The sequence below is a fragment of the Poeciliopsis prolifica genome, unplaced genomic scaffold, assembly GCF_027474105.1.
Source record: "Poeciliopsis prolifica strain line A6 unplaced genomic scaffold, Auburn_PproV2 SCAFFOLD092, whole genome shotgun sequence".
NCBI classification, from domain to species: Eukaryota; Metazoa; Chordata; class Actinopteri; order Cyprinodontiformes; family Poeciliidae; genus Poeciliopsis; species Poeciliopsis prolifica.
In genome coordinates, this window is record NW_026562467.1 from 1168054 (window position 1) to 1183260 (window position 15207).

At 49.1% G+C, this 15207-nt stretch overlaps 1 protein-coding gene and 1 pseudogene across 1 annotated transcript in view; one reads left to right on the forward strand and one right to left on the reverse strand.

Annotated features, from left to right (window-relative positions):
* Window positions 1-1054: 1054 nt before the first annotated feature.
* Window positions 1055-14093, forward strand: LOC129353577 (semaphorin-4B-like; annotated as a pseudogene).
* Window positions 14094-15203: 1110 nt separating this feature from the next.
* The window catches only part of LOC129353516 (thyroglobulin-like), a 27008-nt gene continuing 27004 nt past the window's right edge, over window positions 15204-15207 (reverse strand). Inside the window, 1 exon segment of the mRNA XM_055022868.1 lies at window positions 15204-15207. This exon segment is cut by the window's right edge and continues 200 nt beyond it. The gene's annotated coding sequence lies outside the window, so the exon portion shown is untranslated.

The following is a 15207-nucleotide window of genomic DNA, read 5'->3' on the forward strand; positions in this document are numbered from 1 at the left end:
CATCATCCTTCCATCATCCCTCCATCATTCCTCCATCATCCCTCCATCATCCCTCCATCATTCCTCCATCATCCCTCCATCATTCCTCCATCATCCCTCCATCATTCCTCCATCATCCCTCCATCATCCCTCCATCACTCCATCATCCCTCCATCATCCCTCCATCATTCCTCCATCATCCCTCCATCATCCCTCCATCATCCCTCCATCACTCCATCATCCCTCCATCATTCCTCCATCATCCTTCCATCATCCCTCCATCATTCCTCCATCATTCCTCCATCATCCCTCCATCACTCCATCATCCCTCCATCATCCCTCCATCATTCCTCCATCATCCCTCCATCATCCCTCCATCACTCCATCATCCTCCATCATTCCTCCATCATCCCTCCATCATTCCTCCATCATCCCTCCATCATTCCTCCATCATCCCTCCATCATTCCTCCATCATCCCTCCATCATCCCTCCATCACTCCATCATCCCTCCATCATCCCTCCATCATCCCTCCATCATCCCTCCATCACTCCATCATCCTTCCATCATCCCTCCATCATTCCTCCATCATCCTTCCATCATCCCTCCATCATCCCTCCATCATCCCTCCATCACTCCATCATCCCTCCATCATCCCTCCATCATTCCTCCATCATCCCTCCATCATCCCTCCATCATCCCTCCATCACTCCATCATCCCTCCATCATTCCTCCATCATCCTTCCATCATCCCTCCATCATTCCTCCATCATCCTTCCATCATCCCTCCATCATCCCTCCATCATCCCTCCATCATTCCTCCATCATCCTTCCATCATCCCTCCATCATTCCTCCATCATCCTTCCATCATCCCTCCATCATCCCTCCATCATCCCTCCATCCCTCCCTCATCCCTCCATCATCCCTCCCTCATCCCTCCATCATCCCTCCATCATCCCTCCATCATCCCTCCATCATCCCTCCATCATCCCTCCATCATCCCTCCATCACTCCATCATCCCTCCATCATCCCTCCATCATTCCTCCATCATCCTTCCATCCCTCCATCATTCCTCCATCATCCTTCCATCATCCCTCCATCATCCCTCCATCATCCCTCCATCACTCCATCATCCTTCCATCATCCCTCCATCATTCCTCCATCATCCCTCCATCATTCCTCCATCATTCCTCCATCATTCCTCCATCATCCCTCCATCCGTCCTCAGCAGGAGATCCACATCTTCTCCTTCTGGCTGCAGCGGTTTCCTCAATCTCCCTCTGATTGTTTCCTGATTTTCTGCAGAAGATGAAACTCCGCCTCCTTTCTGCTGCTTCGTCTCTAAGTTGTGTGTAAATCTGAGGAGGAGTTTGGACCCGGACCAGAACTTCCTCCTCCTTTCTCTAAGTGGTTTTCAGAGAGGCGTGTTTAAAGTTCCTGAAAGCATCGGCGGCGCGTTATCTGCTGCATTTCATCACATCCTGGAGCCTCTTCCTCCTCCTCCTCCTCCTCCTCGTCGCCTCTGACCTCAGACTGAGGGGAGGAAGTTGCGGCCGTTCTGATCGTCACTCTGAGCGCTGCTGCTCTGCGCGCCGGACCGACCCGACCTGCAGCATGGCCTCTTCGCTCGCCCTCCTCTTCCTCAGCCTGCTGGGCTCCACACGCGCTCTTCCTCCTCGGATCTCCTTCCTGCTCAGTAAGTCGCCAACTGAATGATTATTGATGGGCTCTGCTTTAGACCAGAGGATGAAGGAATGTCAGTGTTTCTCTTCCTCTGACATTTTCCTGCAGAATCAGAATCAGTTCTGATGGTTCCGCCGTTTGGGTCAGAGAACATCTGATCAGAAATGACAGAAGTTATTTTCCAGGATTGGGTCCAGGGTGAATAATGGTGCTGCTACGCCGTTTCATGGTCCAGCTCTGCGGTCATTTCCCAGAGGAATGAAGGCGTTCTCACCATGCTGAAGCCAAAACATGCAAACATTACATTCATTTGAATTGAAGTCACATTTTAATCAATTCAAGTTCATTTAATCAGCACAACAGGTTATTCAGTCCAGAACAATCCAGTCAGCAGCGCTTCTGGTTCTCCTCTCCTGACCAAGCATGTGGCGACAGTGGACAGGAATCACTTCCTCTCCACTGGAAAACATCCAGCAGAACCAGAACCGCCTCTGCTGATGAGACAGGAAGTTCAGAGAAGGAGAAGCGCGCCGCCGTCGGTTTGTTTTCACGGTTTAAACGAGGAATCTGCCGGATCCAGAAGCAACGCACGGAAACACTTCAGGGTCCGATACTGGAAAAGTTTGAAGACAAACCAGAACCGAGTCATCAAAATGGCCGCCGCGCTCAGCGTGTCTGGCTCCTTGAAACGACCAACAACCAGGATGTGGTTCATCAAACTGGTTTTAAAGGAGGCAAGTCTGCACGAAAAACATCTGCAGTCGCTACAGCAACCAAAATGACCACAGCTGCTCAAGATATTTGAACATTTATATTTAAATATATGTTCATTAGCTCATTATATGATGAGCTAATGATTCCTGATGCTCTGATAAAGATTCAGAACCAAACCGGTTCAGACGGCTGGAAATGAAACCCGAAAGCTTTTCAACTCATTTTAAAACTTACTGTGTTTAATCACGACTTTAAATTCAATACGTTTATCAGACAAGCAGTTTATCAAATATTAGGGAACAAAAAAAGCTTTGCAGACCAGTTAGATTATTGATTTCTAGATTAAATCCTTATCAAACTGAAACCACTAATTTATTCAAATGATCAACTAAGATCAATTATTTATGGTGCAACATTGTTGATGACATCAACTTCCTTTACCTCTGACCAGGCGTTCCTCAGGGAGGAGAACTGGTGACTCTGTTTTTAAGGAAAACATCCAGCAGAACCAGAACCGCACCGTCACAGACGGGTCCAGACCTGAGACGGGTCCAGACCTGAGACGGGTCCAGGTCTGAGACGGGTCCAGACCTGAGACGGGTCCAGACCAGAGACGGGTCCAGGTCTGAGACGGGTCCAGACCTGAGACGGGTCCAGACCAGAGACGGGTCCAGACCTGAGACGGGTCCAGGTCTGAGACGGGTCCAGACCTGAGACGGGTCCAGACCAGAGACGGGTCCAGGTCTGAGACGGGTCCAGGTCTGAGACGGGTCCAGACCTGAGACGGGTCCAGACCAGAGACGGGTCCAGACCAGAGACGGGTCCAGGCCAGAGACGGGTCCAGGTCTGAGACGGGTCCAGACCAGAGACGGGTCCAGGTCTGAGACGGGTCCAGACCAGAGACGGGTCCAGGTCTGAGACGGGTCCAGACCTGAGACGGGTCCAGACCTGAGATGGGTCCAGGCCAGAGACGGGTCCAGGTCTGAGACGGGTCCAGACCTGAGACGGGTCCAGACCTGAGACGGGTCCAGGTCTGAGACAGGTCCAGGTCTGAGACGGGTCCAGACCAGAGACGGGTCCAGGTCTGAGACGGGTCCAGACCTGAGACGGGTCCAGACCAGAGACGGGTCCAGACCTGAGACGGGTCCAGGTCTGAGACGGGTCCAGACCTGAGACGGGTCCAGACCAGAGACGGGTCCAGACCTGAGACGGGTCCAGGTCTGAGACGGGTCCAGACCAGAGACGGGTCCAGGTCTGAGACTGGTCCAGACCAGAGACGGGTCCAGACCAGAGACGGGTCCAGACCAGAGACGGGTCCAGGTCTGAGACGGGTCCAGACCTGAGACGGGTCCAGACCAGAGACGGGTCCAGACCTGAGACGGGTCCAGGTCTGAGACGGGTCCCTGAGACGGGTCCAGGCCAGAGACGGGTCCAGGTCTGAGACGGGTCCAGACCAGAGACGGGTCCAGGTCTGAGACGGGTCCAGACCAGAGACGGGTCCAGACCAGAGACGGGTCCAGACCTGAGACGGGTCCAGACCTGAGATGGGTCCAGGTCTGAGACGGGTCCAGGTCTGAGACGGGTCCAGGTCTGAGACGTTCACGGTTCCTCCGTAAACTTCAGACTTTTATCAATATTTGTTTTTTACTGTCTTTGATTTTTATGGTATTACTTAGAGCCGTTTTGTTTCCTGTGAGATAAAATTTCCAGATTATTTAAAGACGCTCAGACGAAGCAGCGCGTCTCTGCACTTTGACCCACATCCTGTCTGAGCAGAACCCCAGAAACAGGAAGCTGCCGCTGAAGGAGTCAGCTGACAGACGAACCGACGTTTCTTCTCTTGGCCTGTTTTTAGATCACCTTTAATCCACGTCTGAGTCTCAGACGTCAGTGGAACAGACCGGAGGTCAGCGATGGTTTTCAGATCCGATCTTTACCACTTCGTCTCAACGCCCACTAAAAGTTTCCACTAAACGTCTGATGAGACAAACTCGTTTCAGATTTGATCTGGTTTCCGGTCGATCTTCAGTTAAAAAGCTTAGCAACATATAAAAGTTATTTTCATATGAAACAGCCTCATTGTTAAAGTCATTTTGTTTAAATCTCAAAACTCCTCAGGTTCTCCACCTGTGATGTGTTTATTCAGTACCCAGAATGCATTGCAGCAAACAGTAAAAACCTCCTGCTGTTCTACTGAATCAGCAGCAGTTAGTGGCACTAAACAGAAATGAACCAAAGAATCAGTTCCTGAAGCAAAAAACCTACAAGTGCAATGACAAATTGGAACCTGTAGAGGGCGCTATGCCACACTGTATTGCATGTTGTGTCATCGACATGGTGGCTATCAATATGGCTGACCTTAGTGCTTTCGGATTAGCGTGCACTAAGCAACATGGATTAGCGCAGCTAGCTGCGCTTTGGGATGATTAGCGCAGCTAGCTGCGCTTTGGGATGATTAGCGCAGCTAGCTGCGCTTTGGGATGATTAGCGCAGCTAGCTGCGCTTTGGGATGATTAGCGCAGCTAGCTGCGCTTTGGGATGATTAGCGCAGCTAGCTGCGCTTTGGGATGATTAGCGCAGCTAGCTGCGCTTTGGGATGATTAGCGCAGCTAGCTGCGCTTTGGGATGATTAGCGCAGCTAGCTGCGCTTTGGGATGATTAGCGCAGCTAGCTGCGCTTTGGGATGATTAGCGCAGCTAGCTGCGCTTTGGGATGATTAGCGCAGCTAGCTGCGCTTTGGGATGATTAGCGCAGCTAGCTGCGCTTTGGGATGATTAGCGCAGCTAGCTGCGCTTTGGGATGATTAGCGCAGCTAGCTGCGCTTTGGGATGATTAGCGCAGCTAGCTGCGCTTTGGGATGATTAGCGCAGCTAGCTGCGCTTTGGGATTAGCGCAGCTAGCTGTTTAACTAGCGGCGCCGGCTGCAGGTTCTGAAGAACCGTTGGCTCATCAGACCAACCGGTCGTGTTGTTTCTTCTCAGACTCACCAGAAAGACCTTTGCTTCACTTCAGCCTCACAGACGTCAGCAACACCACCACTGTTGCTTAGCAACGACAGCTCCACCCTTTACGTTGGAGCTCGAAATGCCATCCTCTTATTGGATGTCAGCCGGAGTGATGTCATCAGCCTGAGGAGCAAGGTGAGCTCCCGGATCGTCCAGGTGAAGGCGTCCGGCTCTTCCTGCTTTCTCACTCTGGTGTTTGTTGTGTTCAGGTGACATGGAGTCCGTCCGACAGAGACAGAGGAGACTGCGCGTACAAAGGGCAGGATCCGGAGGTAACGGGGATCCGATTGGTCCGATTCACCCAGAACCCATCTGATGGCAGAGAAAACCCTGAAATGATCTTATTACAATGTTTTAACTGCAACATGAAAACAGAGAATGCAAGAATGGATCAGGAGCTGGTCGGTTGGGTTGGTTCTCCAGAATGAGGGGTGGAAAAGTCCTAGATTCGGGTTTTATTTGAGAGTTAAAGGAAGCACTCTGAGTTTTACTAAACCATGATTTAACTGGTCCGATCTGCAGCCGAGCTTCGTCTGCGTAGTAGATGAGAACTGATACATTTCTTCATAAAGAGAAGTTCACAAGGTGTGAGAAACTGTCCGTTTGTCATGAACTGATGGTCTGTGGTTGTTCAGGGTGAAAAATACTCCAACCACCAGTTCAGCACTTCACTAACCAAAGATGATTCAAAACCTACAAGAGGAGTTTCAAATCTCCTCCTTTGCCCTTCAACACTTGGAGTACCTCCAGCCTCAAAGCCTCAGAAAGTCTTTTCAGTCATTCAACATGAAAACCAAACAGACGATCCAGAACCGGGGATCGAAACCTTCGCCCAGATCCTCATCGGCTCACATTGAGCAGAGACCATCTGGAGGTTTTAAGAGTTTGGTCCATCAGCCAAACACTTTCCTTCAGCTGTTCAAAGTAACATCTGCTCCACGTTCATCTGTGTTGTTTCCTTTCTGCCTGCAGGTCGACTGTCAAAACTTTGTCCATGTTGTTCAGAGAATGAACTCCACCCACCTGTACGTCTGCGGCAGCAACGCCTACAACCCTCAGCAAGCCTTCATCGTGAGTCCTGGTCTCTTTGGAAAGGCCGGGGTGGAAGCAGTCACGAGACCAGAGAAGGTCACGGCTTCTGTTTGTCTCCTGCAGGACCTGGAGAGACTGTCGGTGGTCCAGCAGGACGAAGCTAGAGGGCGCTGTCCGTTCAGTCCGTTTGAACGCAGCTCTACGGTCGTCATTGGTTCGTTTGAGTTTTATATTAACATAAAGATCTGCAGACAGGGCAGCTTACACAGATGTTTTATGGATATTATCAGCAGAACATGTTGAGTGCAGTTTCTATCTAAAGTCTATGAAAACTTAAGAAGAGTCAGGAAGAAGCTTTGCCACACACGGACTGGACCAAGACAGTTCTCTGTTGGACTCTGGTCTCCCTGGAAGACGTCCAGTGAGACCAGTAAACAAGCGCTGTGGCCCCGATCCCCTCTTGACCTGACGGTTCTGGAGTTACTGGACCTTCTTGAAGCTCTTCAAGTTTTTGATGAGCTTGATAACTTTCCCTTCACCTGCTGTTATGGAAGGCTGTAGCTTCTCTTCGTAGGAAACCACCGAAGAATGGACTAATTAAACTCACCATCATCATCTGCTTATCCAGCCGCCTCCTCAGGACCCAGGCGTTCCTAGACCAGCAGAGACGCATCGTCCTTCAGGTGTCCTGACTCATCCCCTTGGTTTCCTCCTGGAGGGAAACGTCTCCTTCACCAGGCATCCAGAAAGACGCCAGAGTCACCTGAGCTGATTCCTCTCGATGTGAAGGAGCAGGAGCTCTACTCCAGACCCCGAATGTCTGAGCTCCTCACCCTTTCTCTGAAGAAGAGCCCAGAGTGAAGAGGAAACTTATTTATTGTACCCAAGATTTCCTTCTTTTAATCATGATCCAAATGTTATGACCGAGAAATCTGTGAACAAGATCCCAAACACTTGAAGTCTTCTATTGAGGAAGGAACTTCCCTCCAAGCTGGAGAAGACAAGTCAGCCTTTTGTCTCCGACTTTGTGGAGCTAATCGGTCTCTCTGGATCGGTCTCTCTGGATCGGTCTCTCTGGATCGGTCTCTCGGGATCGGTCTCTCTGGATCGGTCTCTCGGGATCTGCAGGTCTTGGCCACAGAAAGCCAAAAAGATGCATGACTTCAGCAAAAGGCAAGAGATGAAATCCACTGATCCTGACTGGCCCTAACCCTGTGCCTAGAAATCCTATCTATGAGTTACAAAAAGTAAAGTGAAGTAGTAAAGGGCCCCGGCGTCCAGGGGCCCCGAGGCCCTTCCTGCTCCATGTCTCCTCATAAACCAGAGCAGGCCTCAGTCAGCAGGGGTCCATGCCTCAGTGTTCAGAGTTTCTTTTGTCTTCCAGACCAGGAACTCTTTGCTGCCACAACCACCGACTTCAGGGGAAGCAAACCACAAATTTCACGATTCCTCAGCAAAGATGGCCGCCCAGACATCAGCCTGGACTCCTCCATCAGTTTACTTGAGGGTGAGTGGATGAAACCTCTGGAGTTTCTCTGTTTCTGTCCCGGATCCTGGCAGACAGAAGCTCACAGAAAGAGTCCGATTCAGAAATCTGTCCTCTCAGCCCCTGTTAGCAGATTTACTCAGTCATCTTAGAAAGTATTATAATTTAGCGTAAACATTAGAAACTGTCATATTTGGTCATTCAGAAATCTGTGCCACATGACCTAATTTCTGTAAAACCTCACAAAAGTGGGTTTAATGTGAGATCATAGTTCCTCATTTCAGCCGGAGTGACTCGGTTCCTCTTTGTGTCGTAAATGTTTCTGAAAAATGTTGCTCTCATTTTGACACATCCTGTGCACAGACTGGCCAACAGCAGAGGTTTGAGTAAACCCTTTAACGTTGCTGAAGTTTCACATCTGGCTGATGAGCATCTGAGTTTCATCTTCAGTCAACACTTCCTGCATTTTCAGAGCCAAGATTTGTGAGCGCGTCGTTGGACCCGGCAGGACAGAAACTCTACTTCTTCTTTTCTGAAATCGGGAAGGAGTTCAGCTTCGTCGACGAGCTTCAGATTCCCAGAGTGGCTCAAGTCTGCAAGGTTCTGGAGGCGCAGAGCAGCGACCCGACGGCGGACCACACATAATAACGCTCTGCCGGTTTCACAGGACGACGTTGGAGGACAGAGGATTCTGCAGAAGAAGTGGACGTCCTTTGCCAAGTCTGCTCTGCTCTGCCAGCCGCCACAACAGCCTCCCTTCAACATCCTGGAGGACATGTTCACCCTGCAGCCACCAGAGGGCGCCGACGCCTCAGAAACACTGTTCTATGGTGTCTTCACCTCCCAGTGGTGAGGCTCCGTCTCATTCCTGATGGCGGTGCTTTTGCTGACCCGGCTAACACCAGAACCTGGCTTTCAGGTCCAGGCGGCCTGAGTCTGCGGTTTGCACCTTTAAGCTGAAGGACATCCGAGACGTGTTTGCTGGAACCTTTAAGACCCTGGAGAAGGAAACGTATCGACTGAAACACCCAGTGGGACGAAAATACCTGGGACAGGTGAGAACATCCTGATAGCAGGTTCAGCAGATGGAGGTCAATCTGGGCTTCGCTTGCTTCCATCCTGTCTGAGTTCAATCTGCAGGTCAATAAAAACACAAACTAACGTTGAGCTGCCACCTGTCAGACGCTGCACTTCACTGCAGGAGTCTTCAGTCTCCTTCAGGCTTTGTAGTCGTTTAGCCAGAAATGTGGACATTTCCGGATGAAACAGGTCAAAGTTCAGCGGTCTCCCTGCAGTTCTTCATTTTGTGAACGTTGCTCGCAGTGAAGCTCATGTCCGACTTGACTTAGAAAAAAACCAACTGAGTCCAAATGTTTGCCTCAAATGAAGGAACTACTCTTTCATTTCTGAGGTTTGTTTTGGTCTTTCTACTCATGCTCGGGTCCGGTACCGTGGTGACGTTAAAGGGTCGGAGGCCAGCAGACGGTGGATTTTATGATTCTTTTTATTGATTTTGGGACATTTAAATTGATTCTGAATGGTAATAAGTGAACATTGGGATAGTTGTGAATCCATTCTTTGGGCGCTGCCTCATATCGCTGCTTCTCGTTCTCCTGACAGTGCGGCCTCTCAAACTCCTCCGACTCTCAGCTCTCTGAGGTGAAGATGAACTTCCTGACCAGCAGCAACGTGAATCCAGTTGCACCAGTTCTTGTTTTTCCTGGGCAGAAATACAGTCGGTTGGTCGTGATGAAGGCGATGGCGGCCAACAGCCAACAGTACGACGTCCTGCTTCTCCTCACCGGTGAGACGCTGAACTCTAAGTGGTAAAAAAGAACTGGGCTTAAGTTTCTAAAAGACTCTGAACACATTCCTGCTAATCAGCTGGTAGCTAGGCTAATCTTTTCTTTAGCATTCAGTGTTTTTGCTAACCTTGAAATTGGTTAGCACACTTAGCTTCCTCTAAGCTACATTTTCCAGAGTCGTTTTTGTAAACTTGAATAGATTTAAGCGTCTAACTTCAACGTTTGTATTCATGCTCTTATTTTGAAGTTTGTCTGTGCAGCAGTTCTGTTTCCTCTCATGTTTTTTGTCAAGAAACTTTACAGAGCAAGTGGGAAGTACAAACCCAATGAATGAGTGAATGAATGAGTGAATGAGTGAGTGAATGAGTGAGCTCCTCCCCATGCGTTGCGTAGCAGCAACTGATGTTTATTCTGTACCCAGAATGCATTGCTGTAGCTCTTTAATATCATCTGAGCTGTTTCTGTGTGCTGCGGTGCCATCAGAGGTTCTGAACCGGACCTTGATCAAAATCATTCCTTCTCCATCCAGAGTCCGGGTTCCTCCACAAGGCGGTTCCTTCGGATCAGGGCCTTCGAGTCGTCGAGGAGATCCAAGTGTTCAGGGAACCTCAGCGGGTCAAAAGCATGATCCTGTCTTCCTCCAAGGTAGATCTCACAGCACAACACCTGCTCCACCCGCATGGTTCACCCGGTTCACGCTGTGGTTCTGGTTCTGAAGGGACTCGTGTATGTGGGAACCTCGGAGGGCGTGACGGCGGTGCCGGTGGCCCGGTGTCTGAGCTACCGGAGCTGCTGGCAGTGCATCCTGGCCAGGGATCCGCTGTGTGGCTGGAGTCCGACCCGCAAGACCTGCACGGGTTTGGACGGCGCCGATGACGACGTGTGAGTGGATCTTAATCACCCAGAACCTCAGAAACGATCAATAAACTGGAGGAACTGGCCGAGTGGGAGGAAAACAGCCGAATGTTTCAGTTAATATTAATAAGTTCAGAACTGATGTTCATCAAAAAGGTTCAGAACAAACAACTTTCCTCTCATATGTGAGATTATATGTTGGCCTGAATATGAAGTCAGTTTTAACCTGAAGCAGTTTTCACTGATTCATATTTACTGAAAAACGTCATCTTTTCAAAATAATGACCAAAATCATGTTTGAAAATAAACAAATACATGAATAAACAAACAAATCAATCAATAATTACTAACTTATTCTTTGAAAAAGATGTTTCAGGCCAAACATTTTGTTTTTGTCACAAAATGGCCTTTATTCTAAACGTGACGACATTTTGATCAGGTTATAATTTATTCACCTGAGCAACAAATAAAACCTGGAAGGTGAAGAAACTTCTGGACTGAGAGAAACGAACTGAAGAGATCGGTTACTGTGTTAGCTTCAGCTAATGCCGTTAGCTTTTAACGGTGTCAGCTTCAGCTAACGCCGTTAGCTTTTAACGTTGTTAGCTTCAGCTAACGCCGTTAGCTTTTAACGTTGTTAGTTTCAGCTAACGCCGTTAGCTTCAGCTAACGCCGTTAGCTTTTAACGTTGTTAGCTTCAGCTAACGGCGTTAGCTGTTAACGTTGTTAGCTTCAGCTAACGCCATTAGCTTTTAACGTTGTCAGCTTCAGCTAACGGCGTTAGCTTTTAACGTTGTCAGCTTCAGCTAATGCCATTAGCTTTTAACGCTGTTAGCTTCAGCTAACGCCGTTAGCTTTTAACGTTGTCAGCTTCAGCTAATGCCATTAGCTTTTAACGCTGTTAGCTTCAGCTAACGCCGTTAGCTTTTAATGTTGTCAGCTTCAGCTAATGCCATTAGCTTTTAACGCTGTTAGCTTCAGCTAACGCCGTTAGCTTTTAACGTTGTCAGCTTCAGCTAATGCCATTAGCTTTTAACGCTGTTAGCTTCAGCTAACGCCGTTAGCTTTTAACGTTGTCAGCTTCAGCTAATGCCATTAGCTTTTAACGCTGTTAGCTTCCAAGTGGGTCCTGGAGGGCCGGTATCCTGCGTGCTCTAGTCTCTCCTTGGTGGAACCAACAACCTGTTCAGAACGTCAATGTTCTTCTCTAACGAGCCATCATTGGACCCAGAGACAGACCGAACCGTGCAGGACGCCGTCCCTCAGGGACCCGCCGTGGGGACCCCTGACCTAGCGGATTTCATTCACCCAGGATGCATTGCGACGTAAACAAAATGACAACATCTGTGTAACAATATTTAATTTACTTAAACAGCCTGTAGTATTTTGGTGTATTGTTACATTTTAAATATTTTTATAAAAGCTTTTGCTGCAACTAACAAAAATAATTCATCCTAAAAGACTTTATTTAACAAAGTCCTGAAGCCAGAAGCAGTCGACCAGCCGACTGTAAAAAGTGAAAGCTGCTGCAGGAGGCAGTAAAACATGGCCGTGTTTGTTTTTCTCAGAGTTCAAGCCCTGGAGGGGATCTCAGGGAGCGAGTGTCTGCCGGCAGAGCAGATCCTGCAGCACCAAGGTAGCATCCAGATTACCAAACAGATTCTGCTCTTAGGGGAACCTTCACCGGTGTCCGTCATTCTTTCCTGCAGAAGTCTTCGTCCAGCCGGACGAAGTCATGACGCTTCATTGTGTGAAGCCGTCTAACCTCACCGTGCTGAGCTGGAGCTCCGCCGACGGCGCGGTTCTACCGGACCGGCTCTTCATCCAGGCAGCGGACGGCAGCCTCCGCTTCCTGGCCTCCGCCGCGACCTTCGGGAGCTACCGCTGCCAGGCAAAGGAAGGCGACGTCATGGAGGTCGTGGCGAGCTACGACGTCCGGCCAGCGTCCGGTCCTCGGCATCTGTCGAAGGTCAACCGGGATCCGACGACCCTGAGCCCGGAGGAGCCGACTGTGATCCCGGTTTCAGACGAACCACAGCATGAAACCCTCATCACCAACGATTCCGACCCAGAGGAGCGCGTGACTCAGGCTAAAGGTGATGCGATTTCCGACCAGGCAATAGTCCCGACCTCCAGGAAGGACAGCCGGTCCATGAAGGACCCGGCTGAGGAGGCACCGACCCAGAGGAGCTACCACAGTGAGCTGGTGGTCGTGTCCCTGCTGCTGGCCGCCTGCATCCTGGTCCTGGCGCTCGGCGCCGTCCGCCTCTGGAGGCGGCGGAGCGCCGGCTCCGGGTCCGACCGCCTGCCGTCCGCAGACGATGGAACCAGAACAAACACGTCCATGGCGATGCACTCACTGAGCAGCCTGGAGGACGGGGGTCTAGACCAAACCATCATCCCGTGACGGAGGTCTGGACGGGTCCGGACCGACCCATCGTGGAGCCCAGTGGCGGGTCTGGGCCGTTCTGAGGCTCCAGAATCAGCTTGGTCCCTATCGGTTGGTCATGAAGGACTTCCCAGCAGTTCTGACCCATTTTCATTCACCTGTAGGTCCAGTAGATCCTGTTCCCAATGACTCAGTGTGAAGTCCAGATCCACAAATCCTTCGACGGTCAGATTGTTTCGGTTTAAAGGTCCAGACATGTAGCACCATTTTACAGCACAATCTAGTGACAGTTACCTATATAACAGTTAATATCATATACCTAAATATCAAAGATGAGTCCAAAAAATTGAGACTTCCTGGTTTATCATCTTAAAATTGGGCCTCTGTCTCTTTAAGAGGCTCCTGCTCTTCCTGAAGCTCCGCCTCCAGGAAGTCGTTGCAACATGGCTCCTCTATTAACCCTTTAATATTTTTACCAGCCTTGCTCTGAGCAGCAGCTCCTATAATGAGCTCAGCAGCTGTTTGCTAATTTCTGCTGGCTAGTCTGAAGGAGCAGAGTGGGGGTGGAGCTGTGCCTCGGAGGCGGGGCTAGGTCCACCAACTGATTCAATACAAACCTAAACAGGAAGCTGATTTTTATTTTCAGTTTCTAAAGTGGGAAAAAAGTAAAACAAAACGTTTTTAGTGTTTTATTTCTAAAGGTAATACATGTTCTAAAATAATAAATCTTTTTTTTTCTGACCTTTTCCAGAAAAATTCATGTTCTACATGAATATGTCACATGCATAAAGTTATATATTTAAAAGCAGCAGTTTGACTTTATAATGTTTGTCATTTTTCTTCTTATTCTGGTCATTGTTAAAACATGAAAAGTTTCTTTTGATATTTGACATTTATTTTTATGTTTTCTGTGCAGCAGGTTTCTCAGGGATGATTTGTCATAATTATTTATTTTCTCCTGTTCTTTCAGACTCAGATGTAATTTATGACTGTGAATATTCCAGACATCAGCTGATTTTTGCTCCTCTGTGGTTTTATTCTCTGTTTGACTAGGACTGTGTCGCCCTCTGGTGGCTTAAAGTATGTTTGTAAATTCATTCATCAGTTATGATCTGACATATTAATAAAAGCTAATAGTTCTGATTGTTTCTATTCTTCATAAACCGATTGGTTCAGTTTGGTTTGGTCCGGACCTCCGGGTCTCCTGAAGGTTCTGATCAGATTGGGTTGCGTTCAGTTGGTTTGGTTGGTTGGGCTGGGTTCAGTTGGTTTGAGGAGGTCCCTCCTCAGCCGGGTTCAGTTGGGTTGGGTTCAGTTGGTTGGGTTGGGTTGGGTTGGGTTCAGTTGGTTGGGTTTGGTTCAGTTGGTTTGGTTGGGTTCAGTTGGTTGGGTTCAGTTGGTTAGGCTGGGTTCAGTTGGTTGGGTTGGGTTGGGTTGGGTTCAGTTGGTTGGGTTGGGTTCAGTTGGTTGGGTTTGGTTCAGTTGGTTTGGTTGGGTTGGGTTCAGTTGGTTGGGTTTGGTTCAGTTGGTTTGGTTGGGTTGGGTTCAGTTGGTTGGGTTTGGTTCAGTTGGTTTGGTTGGGTTGGGTTCAGTTGGTTGGGTTTGGTTCAGTTGGTTTGGTTGGGTTGGGTTCAGTTGGTTGGGTTTGGTTCAGTTGGTTTGGTTGGGTTGGGTTCAGTTGGTTGGGTTTGGTTTGGTTGGATTGGGTTCAGTTGGTTGGGTTCAGTTGGTTAGGCTGGGTTCAGTTGGTTGGGTTGGGTTGGGTTCAGTTGGTTGGGTTGGGTTCAGTTGGTTTGGTTGAGTTGGGTTCAGTTGGTTGGGTTTGGTTCAGTTGGTTTGGTTGGGTTGGGTTCAGTTGGTTGGGTTTGGTTCAGTTGGTTTGGGTTCAGTTGGTTGGGTTTGGTTCAGTTGGTTTGGTTGGGTTGGGTTCAGTTGGTTGGGTTTGGTTCAGTTGGTTTGGTTGGGTTGGGTTCAGTTGGTTGGGTTTGGTTCAGTTGGTTTGGGTTCAGTTGGTTGGGTTTGGTTCAGTTGGTTTGGTTGGGTTGGGTTCAGTTGGTTGGGTTTGGTTCAGTTGGTTTGGTTGGGTTGGGTTCAGTTGGTTGGGTTCAGTTGGTTAGGCTGGGTTCAGTTGGTTTGGTTGGGCTGGGTTCAGTTGGTTGGTTTGGAACCTATATGTTCGGTTACTGGATACCAACTAGGGAAAAATATTTAATTTAACAGAGTTTATGGAAATAAATCAATCACTGAACTCCAATCAG